This window comes from Myotis yumanensis, unplaced genomic scaffold (assembly GCF_028538775.1).
Source record: "Myotis yumanensis isolate MYYU_CA2020_CCGP unplaced genomic scaffold, mMyoYum1.0.hap1 SCAF_3, whole genome shotgun sequence".
NCBI classification, from domain to species: domain Eukaryota; kingdom Metazoa; phylum Chordata; class Mammalia; order Chiroptera; family Vespertilionidae; genus Myotis; species Myotis yumanensis.
In genome coordinates, this window is record NW_027223754.1 from 130,262,428 (window position 1) to 130,274,749 (window position 12,322).

Sequence of the window (12,322 nt, forward strand, 5' to 3'; positions counted from 1 at the left end):
GCTGTAGGTAATAATATATATGTCAGATCTGCAGGATTAGTGGCGTGTACTGTGGAATGTATACACATGGCCAGCAGGCTGCTGGGTGTTTTCTAAAGTCTTACTCTTTTACTGCTACCCTTTTTTTTTTTTTATCTCTTTGCATTTAGGTTAACAACCAGTGGAAGAAGATACTTTTAACTTTAGAATATCTTGTGAAAGTCCTTTCCCCAAGGTAATGGTTACTCTTGCCTTTCATTTTGGTTTTATATAAAGATTTATATACATTTGTTGAAAGATACTTAAATAATTATTAAGACATCAACAGGACAAAAAAAAGAATTACAGAATAAAAATGCAGTATGAAAGGAAAGGGCACTATTTTTGCAGAGGCGTACTTTATATTTGATAGAATATATGGCAGCGGTTCTCAACCTGTGGGTCACGACCCTTTGGGGGTCGATCGACCCTTTCACAGGGGTCGCATAAGACCATCAGAAAACACATATACAATTACATATTGTTTTTGTGATTAATCACTATGCTTTAATTATGTCCAATTTGTAACAATGAAATTGGGGGTCACAACAGGAGGAACTGTATTAAAGGGTCGTGGCATTAGGAAGGTTGAGAACCACTGATATATGAAAATACATTTGATTTCAAAAGCAACTACGGCCATAATTGCACATCATCTCATGCTTGTAATTTCATTAACATATAACAACTCCTCTTACTTATTTATGGGAGAAACTTCATGTGAGAGGAATCTCTGAGACAGACAACATATTAAGTTAAAGTTGAACTGCTGAGAGAGATTGTGATGAGTAGGAAAGGTGCAGCACTGAAGCGGTGCTGGAGGAGTAAATACTATAAAATAGCAAGAATAGAAGCACTAAACACAGACTTTGATGATTCTTCATTTTTGTTAAAAGCCAGCTCTGATGGGGCTCCCAGTCATATCCTTTGTTAAAGGTTGTGCTTCTCACCCGCTCTTATTTATGCTACATGCTTTTAAAAAGTCATATTTGGGAGCATCTAAGCTTGTGATTAATCCTTTTGTATCTGTGTGTAATGACATATAAAGTGCTCAGCCATTCATTGTACTGTTCACATTTATTCACTGTAAAAAAAAGAGCTGAATACCTCCTAATGCCTGCCCAATACACCTGGCAATATTACAATGACAAGAAGAATATTTAAGTTCTTTTAGGTCTTTGAAACAAAATATTTTCATTTGTTAATAAAGTAGTAGTCTTCTTGAAGATGTATGGGAAAATGTTTTAATTTTTGTTAAAGAAAAAGTAATCATTCCCATTTGTCAGAGAGAAATCCAAGTGAAACAAGACTACATAAATTGCCACCTTTAGAGTGCAGGAAACAAATAACAAAGGGATGTTCCCACCTAGTCACATTTAAGTTAAAATAATACTACAAATTCTGGAGTCATAGAAAGACTATTTTGTGCTGTTTAAATGCATTTCCTGTGGGAAAAATGAACAAACCTTCTCCCACCATTGTATTTTGAAAATACATGGTGTAAGAATAAACAAACAAGGACCTTCCTCTATACTTTTTAGTTTTAACTCTGAACTCTTGGTTGCCGAGGTGATGAGCACATCTGTACACATTTCAACAGGGGTCCTCCTTGCTTTAAAATAGGGAGAGCAAGCTTTTAAACCTGTTTCTTGTCATGCAATTTGGGGACAGTATGGCACTCAGCCTTCAGCTGACCTAAACGATAGAGTGAAAGGACAGCTCCCAGCATGTCATCTCTTAACAGATTTCGGTGGGGCCACCAGCATTCCTATGCTTCATTCTAATACTAGACCGATCTGTGTGTACCCAGCTCAATACATGGTACATCCTCTGTAGGCAAAACATATTCGCTTTAGGGGAGTGAAAACCTAGCCATGCAAATGCACATGTGCACACGTGCGCACACACAAACGTGCACTATTTTAAAGAGATGAGGAAAAGGCAAAAATCCTGAAGATTTTATCTTTTGTGTGTGATTAGATACAGTATCTTACATATGAATGGTGATAGCCATTGGTGATTTTCTTAAAGAGTTAACACATGCATAAATTTGCTCACCATGGTTTTGCAGACCACATGGTTGATGGACAAGCCAATTAACACATTTATTACTGTATTAAAGATCCATTGGGCATGTATCAACGAGCAAATGTAGTGTCCAAATAAATCCTATATAATGAAGAGGTAATATGCAAATTGACCATCACTCCCTCACACAAAGATGACCTCCCCCATGTGGGCACAAGATGGCCACCACAAGATGGCCAGCAGGGGAGGGCAGTTGGGGGAGATCAGGCCAGCAGGGGAGGGCAGTTGGGGGTGACTGGGCCTTCAGGGGAGGGCAGTTAGGGGCAATCAGGATGGCAGGGGAAGGCAGTTGGGGGTGACCAGGCCTGCAGGGGAAGGCAGTGGGGGTGACCAAGCCTGCAGGAGAGGGCAGTTTGGGGTGACCAAGCCAGCAGGGGAGGGCAGTTTGGGGGGACCAGGCCTGCAGGGGAGGGCAATTAGGGGCAACCAGACCGGCAGGGGAGGGCAGTTGGGGGAGATCAGGCCAGCAGGGGAGGGCAGTTGGGGGTGACCGGGCCTGCAGGGGAGAGCAGTTAGGGGTGATCAGGCCAGCAGGGGAGGGCAGTTTGGGGGGACCAGGCCTGCAGGGGAGGGCAATTAGGGGCAGCCAGGCCAGCAGGGGAGGGCAGTTGGGGGTGACTAGACCGGCAGGAGAGGGAAGTTGGGGGCCACCAGCTGGCAGGGGAGGGCAGTTGGGGGGGACCAGGCCTGCAGGGGAGGGCAGTTGGGGGCGATTGGGCCAGCAGGGGAGCAGTTAGGCATCGATTAGGCTGGCTGGGGAGTGGTTAGGGGGTGATCAGGGTGGCAGGCAGAAGCGGTTAGGGACAATCAGGCAGGCAGGAGGCGAGCAGTTAGGAGCCAGCAGTCTGGGATTGTGAGAGGGATGTCCGACTGCCAGTTTAGGCCCTATCCTACAGGACATCCCCAGCAGTTGGACATCCCCCAAGGGGTCCCAGATTGGAGAGGGTGCAGGCTGGGCTGAGGGACAACCCCCCGCATGCACAAATTTCGTGCACCAGGCCTCTAGTATAAAATAAATGTACATAGGTACAGTTATATATTATTCATGAAAGTATTTAAGTGTAAGAATGAATTAAGAATTGGAACAGAGCAATAATAAGCAGCCCCATAATGTATAGGTTTATTTTAAGAGCTATTATATAGAATTAGAATAAAATAACAAATAAGCAGTTTCTAACTCAAGGTGCTTATAATATATTTGGAGGAACCAACCAAATATGCAGAAAACATTTTTATTTTTATTTTTTTATTTTTATTTCTTAAAAATATATTTTATTGATCTTCCACAGAGAGGAAGGGAGAGGGATAGAGAGTTAGAAACATCGATGAGAGAGAAACATCGACCAGCTGCCTCCTGCACACCTCCTACTGGGGATGTGCCCGCAACCAAGGTACATGCCCTTGACCGAACTCGAACCTGGGACCCTCCAGTCCGCAGGCCGACGCTCCATCCACCTAGCCAAACCGGTTTGGCAGAAAACATTTTAAAAATAATCACCAAATAATGTGGAATTTTCCCTTCTTACCAATAAACTCAGGTCTCCCAATCCTAAAAATAAAAATTATGTCTTCTCTAGACATTGTAAATGACTCCAGTTACTATAATAAATGGCACATTAAACAAAATTTAGCCTGGTTTTAAAAAAAGGATCTAAGATCCTATTTTTCCCATTTTATTTTCAAAAATTTGATTGTTATATAAGCAATGTTGATCTAATTCAGGTATCAAATGACTAAATGATTCATTTTAAAATAGTAAATATATATTTACACACACATATATATACACACACACACACACACATGCTTATATTGATATACTAGAGGCCCAGTGCACAAAAATTTGTGCACTCGGGGGGGTCCCCAGCCTGGCCCTGTGCCCTCTCGCAGTCTGGGACCCCTCGGGGGATGCCCACCTGCTGGCTTAGGCCTGCTTCCCGGGGGATTGGACCTAAGCTGGCAGTCATCCCTCTGGCAGCCCGGAAGCCCTCGGGGGATGTCCACTTGCCAGCGGGGAGCAGACCTAAGCTGCAGTCGGACATCCTTAGCGGTTCTGAGGAAGCAAGAGAGGCTCCCAATACCACTGCTGTACTGGCAGCAGTCAGCCTGGCTTGTGGCTGAGCGGAGGTCCCCCTGTGGGAGCACACTGACCACCAGGGAGGAGCTACTGCATTGAGCGTCTGCCCCCTGGTGGTCAGTGTGTGTCATAGTGACCAGTCATTTCCAGTCAGTCTGCTGTTAGGGTCAATTTGCATATTATCCTTTTATTATATAGGAATAGAGGTCTGGTGCATGGGTGGGGGCCGGCTGGTTTGCCCTGAAAGGTGTCCTGGATCAGGGTGGGGGTCCTGCTGGGGTGCCTGGCCAGCCTGGTTGAGGGGCTGAGGGCCATTTTCAGACTGGCCACACCCCCTTCAGGGTGGGGGTCCCCACTGGGGTGCCTGGCCAGCCTGGGTGAGGGATTGATGGCTGTTTGCAGGCTGGCCATGGCCCCCAGCCACCCAAGCTCCCAGTGGAGGCTGGGTGGAAGCAAGTATCTGGGATTTATTTATCTTCTATACTTGAAACTTTGTTGCCTTGAGCAGAGGTCACAGCCAGCCAGGGCAGGCGGGAAGCTTGGCTTCCTCCATCGCCCAGGCAACCAAGCTTCCTGCTTGCTCCAGCTCTGTGGCTGCCGGCCGCCATCTTGGTTGGGTTAATTTGCATATAGTCGCTCTGATTGGCTGGTGGACGTGGCTTGGGGTGTAGGGGAGGTGCAGTCAATTTGCATGTTTCTCTTTTATTAGATTAGACTAGTGGCCCGGTGCACAAAATTTGTGCACATTGAAAGGGAATTAATTAGAGGAAATATTTTAATATTGCTATTTGCCCTTTCTCTATAATAAAAGTGTGAGAGATAAAAGGAAATGAGTACAATGTATATGAAAATAATACATAATTTTATTAATAAATAAACAGTAATAAAATGATATAACAACAAACTCATGATGTAAAAACAACGTGAGTGCGGGCGATGACACCTCAGTCTTTTGGCTTCAGAGTGACGTTTTTCCAGTAGCTGTTCTTCAGATACATTCTGTTGCAGTCGCCGCCTTCTTTCAAGATCAGGTGCACGTTGCTCTGCAGACATTTTCTGTCAATAACGCCGGCACTTTTCGGCTACAGAGCTACCTTGTATCAACCGTTTATCTTTGGACATTGTCCTACCTGTCTACGGACACCGTCTGAGATGCAGGAGAATGAGAGTCTTGCTGGTCAGGCCACTGAGAGCTATGTGACTAACGGCTGATTCTGGCTGAGTCTGTGGGGGTGGGACTTCCTCTTCCCTGCTGTCACTTTCCTCAGCTGTGATGAGGAAGCTGGGGTGACAGGTCACACTGTCCCCGGAAGCCTGGGTCAAACACTGGAGGGCCGGTTGGGGGCATGACTGGTGATGAATTGCAGCCAGCCTGGATCTCCCCCAGGAGGGCCAGTTGGGGGCATGACTTCTGGCCACCACTGTGGTTGCCGCACCAGCCCCGATTCCTGGCGGGAGAGCCTGTTGGGGGATGTCAGCAGGCAGACACTGCAGCCGCCCTGCCAGCCCCGGTCTGCCGCGGGAATGCGGGTCCCTGGCAACCCGCCAGCCCCAGTCTGCCAGCAGGAGCGGTTTGGGGGCGGATGCCGCAGCCACCCCGCCAGCCCAGGTCTGCCCGCGGGAATGCGGGTCCCGGGCAATTCGCCAGCCCCGGTCTGCCAGCGGGTTGGGGTTGGGGGCGTGAGTGCGGGCGATCGCCCCCCCCCACCCTCTCCCCGCTCTCACGGGTTGGGGGCGTGACTGTGGGCGGACGCCGCAGCCACCCCGCCAGCCCGGGTCTGCCCGCGGGAATGCGGGTCCCGGGCAACTCGGCAGCCCCGGTCTGCCAGCGGGAGCGGGTGGGGGGCGATCAGGCGGGTTGGGGCGTGAGTGCGAGCGAACGCAGCAGCCGCCTCCCCAGCCCTAGTCTGCCGGGGGGAGCGGGTTGGGGGCCTCTGCCTCCCCAGCCTTGGTCTGCTGGCAGCAGCGGGTCTGGGGGGCATGACTGCGGGCGGAAGCCGAAGCCGCCAGGCCAGCCCTGGTCTGCCGGTGGGAGAGCCGGTTGGGGTCTTGGCCAGTAGGGGACAGCTGCGGTCACGCCCCGCCAGCCCTGGGTTGGGTCGCCCGCCATCCAGGTCACAGATAGCAGGCCTGGATGGTGGAGGGGCAGGCACGATGGCGCTGCCCCATCCTGCCGGCAGTATGCAAATTAGCCGCCATCTTTGTTGGCGGTTAACTGCCATCTTAGTTGGCCGTTAATTTGCATATTGCCCGTGATTAGCCAATGGGAAGGGTAGTGGTCGTACGCCAATTACCATGTTTCTCTTTTATTAGTGTAGATAATGGGGTCACAGCTGGTACTGTGACTAACCTCCATTTCTCCTCATTAAAGAATTAGTAAGAAACCTGGAGCTTTATGGTCAAGGTAATAGTCTCTGTCCTCTCTTCTCACTATCCTATAACACATTTACCCATGCTGTATACTCCGGGAAGTCCACATCTTATTTTTTGGTTTTACTGCTAAGTGTGTCTGTGTACTTTTTCTAAGTACAGCCTCTAAGACCTGTGTCTTCATCAGGTAATTTTAATGAGGGCCTTGCTTTCCTTCTATACCCTTTGCAAAATACTGGCTTTTTTGTTTTCTAAATACAGTCACTGGCTCTAGCCTACTGCAGTGCTGTCCACTAAGCCTAAATAGTACAGGATTCTTTTCTCTTGGTAGCTCTTCTTCCCAAATCACTATTCCCCACTGCCCTTCCCTATCACTGGGCAATTGAGAAAGGACATTTACTTAAAATATTTAATATCCCTTTTTTAAAACAAAAAACTCACTGTGTGGAATATATTAAGGGAAAGAATATGACCAGCATGAACAGGAAGTAACACATCACATATCAAAGATAAATCCATCTGGGAAAAGCATTGAGATCCCCACGCACTTTTATTGGAATTTTAAGACAAGAAATAGTGTGGAACCACAGCTCTTCTTTCATGTCTATAACCTTTGTCTAACTCAGCATGTGCCTACAGAGGTAAGCCTTTGCTGCTGTTTTTTACTATTGTTGTTTTATAATAGGCAGCTTAGTAATATTTCAGAAATGGGAATGTAGATGGTGGCTCAGGGAGAGAGCTTGGTATGACACAGGGGAGTGGGCTAGCACATTGCAGTACTCACAGAACTCACTGGTCTGGAAGTGCCTGCCAGCACCTGCCATATTATGTTTCCAGTTGAAACCAGAAGGAAACTGAAATAGATCCAGAGACATAGAAGCATGGAACAGACTGATGAACTTCAAAGGGAAGGTGGGAGTGGGGGAGTGGGGAAGTGGGGGCAGAGATTAACCAGGGAATCTATATGCATAGTGCACGGACACAAACAATAGTCTAGCGAAGGGGAAGGGTGGGTGCGGGGTGGAGGGGGTCAATGGAGGAAAAAACCAAGGGCACATCTGTAATACTTTCAACAATAAAGATAAAGTTAAAAAAAAAAAAGTGCCTGTGAAGCCAAGCACCAGAAGCAGACATCATTGCCTTTCTACCCAACTTCCATTCCCACCCAGTTTTCCTCCAGCTGCAGAGAGAGCCCTCTTCACGTAATGAAGGCAAATGCTGGACACACTCTCCCAGCTTCGCTTGCAGCCCAGACGCAGGCATGGAGTGGAGTGGAGGCTAATGCAGTCAGAGGGATGGACTGGCCTTCGGAGAAGCCTTCTCCTGGTGGAAGACATGCAGAGATGAATGCCCACCTTTCTGCCTTGGACATTGTCCTATATGGGACATGATACCTGGAGCTAGTTTGGCCAAAATAATTCCAGAGAAACTGCCCTAGATCTCTGATGCCTTTGAGTTTGTGCGCCAACCCAGGGGGATCCCTGTTCTTTGAGAAAAAGAACCCCCTGCATTGAAGTCACTTTTAGTTGAGTGTTTTTTTCTCGCCGCCACATGCATGCCAACTGAACAACACTGCACCTGACAATTGTAATATGGTCTCTTTTGATGTTTATAATCATCCTGTCGGCTGAGCATTATCCCTTCGTTTTAGTGATGATGAAACTGAGGCTCAGAAAGATGAAGGGCCTTGTCCAATGTCCCAAAGCTCTTCGATACAGGGTTGGAATCTATGTGCCTGTGCCTGGCATACCTGTGCGTCTCCAACTCTCATTCGCTTTCTGCTGTCCTGTTGTGTCACACTGCCTCTGAGTCACTGCAAATATTTACCTATGGGTGTGTGAGCCTGACCGGGAGCCTGGAAGCAGGTGTGTCTTTGTTCTGAGACTGTGGCAAGCCCTGTAAGAAGCAAGGATTGAACACAAAAGGCAATTTTTGTTGCATGACATTTTTTTAAAAATGAGAATGATTTTATTATTTTTTGTATTATTAATCCTTACCCATGATATTTTTTCTATTGATTTTTAGGAGAGTAGAGGGGAGTGGGAGAGACAGAGAGAAACACTGATGTGAGAGAGACACATCAACTGGCTACGTCCTGCACACGCCCCTACCAGGGCGAGGGATCCAGTCTGCAACCAAGGTATGTGCCCTTGACCGGAATCGAACCCGGGACCAGTCATCCTGCTGACACTCTAACCACTGAGAAACACTGGCGAGGGTGAGAATGATTTTAGATATTTCTATTTGGAGGGTAAGAGATTAGTTATAATTAGATATTGGGTCATGAATAGAAACTTAGCTTTGCATTTTTTTTGTTTGTTTGTTGGAAGCTACATATTTTAAGACTTTATACTGTGCTGTACATCTACCCTAGAGCTCTGCCTCCTAGTCCTCAATTCTCTCAAGTCCAGGGTCTTAGTTACAAAGATTTGGAAGTCTGCCTCTAGCATATGATACTAGTAAATGTTTTCCAGTCTTTCCATGTGAAACCTCACAAAATACCTGTAAAATGGGAGAGAAACTAAAAACAAAGGGCCTGTTACATTTCTGTTCTTAAATACTGCTTGACCTTTAAAAGGGGATTAGTTCAACAAATCGAGGCCCTGGGCGGGTGGATCCTGATGATTGTGTGTTTAATAGTGGGCCCTTACTCTAGATATAATTTTTACAATGTAAGATTTTCTTGCCTGCACCACCTTCTCTTTGCTCTCCCAGTCCTTATGAGCCTGAAGACTGGGCTTGTTACTTGTTCCAGCCATATCCTTACTGCACAGGGTTTCTTCTTTAGGGACTTTCTTCCTAAACCTTATCTCTGATGCTCTCTTGGTAATCTGAACTAATGTGCTAATGGCAATTCAAAGTTAAATTATTTTATAATGTATATGTGGGAAGCAAAGCCTTCACCCAGAGTAATAACTTCCTTGGCTTCCTAAGGGAGCCAGAGAATGCCCCGAGGGCAACTTCCTTCTGCACCAGCCAGCCAGCCAGCCAGCCAGCCAGCCACAGTGGTGGTGGGTCTGAGAGCCTTAAAACAAAAGCAGAGAAGTGAATTGGAAAATATGCACCATAGTGCATTCTTCATTAGGACATGTAGCTTTAGGAAAACACTCACCCAAGAAAGACTTTATAATAATAATGTGACAAGGCTTGGCCAGCCACTGCTGTTGTTTTGAACTCCTAGTAGTACTACAAGCAACCAGAGTGGGAAAAATAAATAAATTCAGTCTTTACTGTATCTAGCCCAAGCCATCATCACCTGCTCCTTGGAATAATCAATTGGTGTCCAGTTTCCACTCTCACTAGTACACACCTCCCCTCCTCAGTTTGTTCTCAAATTAACAGCCTGCTATCCATTGAAAAGCTAAATTAAATCAAGACAAACCTCTGAAAGAAAGTCCTCCGATTGCTCTCCTGCTTACTCAGGATAAATGCCAAATTTATTTTTATTTTTTTTTCGCTGAAAGTATTACAAAGGGTATTACGTATGTGTCCTCCCCCCCCCCCCCCGCCCGCCCTTGACAATCCCCTGCCCTCCCTTACCCCCCAGTGTCTTATGTCCATTAGTTATGCTTATATGCATGCATACAAGTCCTTCGGTTGATCTCTTACTCCCCTCCCTCCTGTCCCCTAACCCTCTCTGGCCTTCCCACTGCAGTTTGACAATCAGTTTGAGGCAGCTCTGCCTCTGTATCTTATTGTTCAAAGTTTGTAATGGTCTTTATTATCCATGAATGTGTGAGATCATGTGGTATTTTTCCTTCATTGACTGGCTTATTTCACTTAGCATAATGCTCTCCAGTTCCATCCATGCTGTTGCAAATGGTAAGAGTTCCTTCTTTTTTATAGCAGCATAGTATTCCATCGTGTAGATGTACCACAGTTTTCTAATCCATTCATCTACTGATGGGCACTTAGGCTGTTTCCAGATCTTAGCTATGGTGAATTGTGCTGCTATGTACATATGGGTGCACATATCCTTTCTGATTGGTGTTTCTGGTTTCTTGGGATATATTCCTAGAAGTGGGATCACAGGGTCAAATGGGAGTTCCATTTCCAATTTTTTGAGGAACCTCCATACTGCCTTCCATAGTGGCTGCACCAGTCTGCATTCCCACCAGCAGTGCACAAGTGTTCCTTTTTCTCCACATCCTCTCCAGCACTTGTCTTTTGTTGATTTGTTGATGATAGCCATTCTGACAGGTGTGAGATGGTACCTCATTGTTGTTTTGATTTGCATCTCTCGGATGATTAGTGACTTTGAGCATGTTTTCATATGTCTCTTGGCTTTCTGAATGTCCTCTTTTGAAAGGTGTCTATTTAGATCCTTTGCCCATTTTTTCATTGGATTGTTTATCTTCTTTTTGTTAAGTTGTATGAGTTCCCTATAAATTTTGGAGATGAGGCCCTTATCAGATATGACGTTGGCAAATATGTTTTCCCACGCAGTGGGTTTTCTTGTTGTTTTGTTGATGGTTTCTTTTGCTGTGCAGAAGCTTTTTATTTTGATGTAGTCCCATTTGTTCAGTTTCTCTTTAGTTTCAACTGTCCTAGGAGCTGTATCAGTGAAGAAATTGCTTTGGCATATGTCTGAGATTTTGTTGCTTTTGGATTCTTCTAGAATTTTTATGGTTTCCTGTCATACATTTAAGTCCTTTATACATTTTGAGTTTATTCTTGTATATTGTGTAAGTTGGTAGTCTAGTTTCATTTTCTTGCATATATCTGTCCAATTTTCCCAACACCATTTATTGAAGAGACTATCTTGACTCCATTGTATGTTCTTGCCTCCTTTGTCAAATATTAATTGACCATATTGGTTCGGACTAATTTCTGGACTCTCTATTCTATTCCACTGATCTATATGTCTGTTCTTGTGCCAGTACCAGGCAGTTTTGAGAACAGTGGCTTTGTAATACAGCTTGATATCTGGCATTGAGATCCCACCTACTTTGTTCTTTCTCAGAATAGCTGCAGCTATTTGGGGTCTTTTTTTTATTCCAGATGAATTTTTGGAGAGTTCGTTCTAGATCTTTGAAGTAGGCCATTGGTATTTTAATGGGAAGTGTGTTGAATTTATAGATTGCTTTGGGTAGTATGGACATTTTAATGATGTTGATTCTACCAATCCAAGAACATGGTATGTTCTTCCATCTCTTTATGACTTCCTCTATCTCTTTTTTCAACATCCTGTAGTTTTCTGAGTAGAGGTCTTTTACCTCTTTAGTTAAGTTTATTCCTAGGTATATTAATTTTTTTGGTGCGATGGTAAATGGGATTGTTTTTATAATCTCTCTTTCTGCAAGTTCACTATTGGTGTATAGAAATGCCTCAGATTTCTTGGGGTTAATTTTGTATCCTGCTACATTGCCAAATTCATGTATTAAGTCTAATAGTTTTTTGATGGAGTCTCTAGGGTTTTGTATGTATAATATCATGTCGTCTGCAAATAAGGACAGTTTTACTTCCTCTTTTCCAATTTGGGTGCCTTTTATTTCTTCTTCTCGTCTAATTGCAATGGCTAATACTTCCAGGACTATGTTGAACAGGAGTGGAGAGAGTGGGCATCCCTGTATTGTTCCTGTTCTTAGGGGAAATGGTGTTAGTTTTTGTCCATTGAGTATGATGTTGGCTGTGGGCCTGTCATATATGGCTTTTATTATGTTGAGGTATGATCCTTCTATTCCCACCTTTCTGAGAGTTTTTATCAAAAATGTGTGTTGGATTTTGTCAAATGCTTTTTCTGCATCAATTGATATGACCATGTGGTTT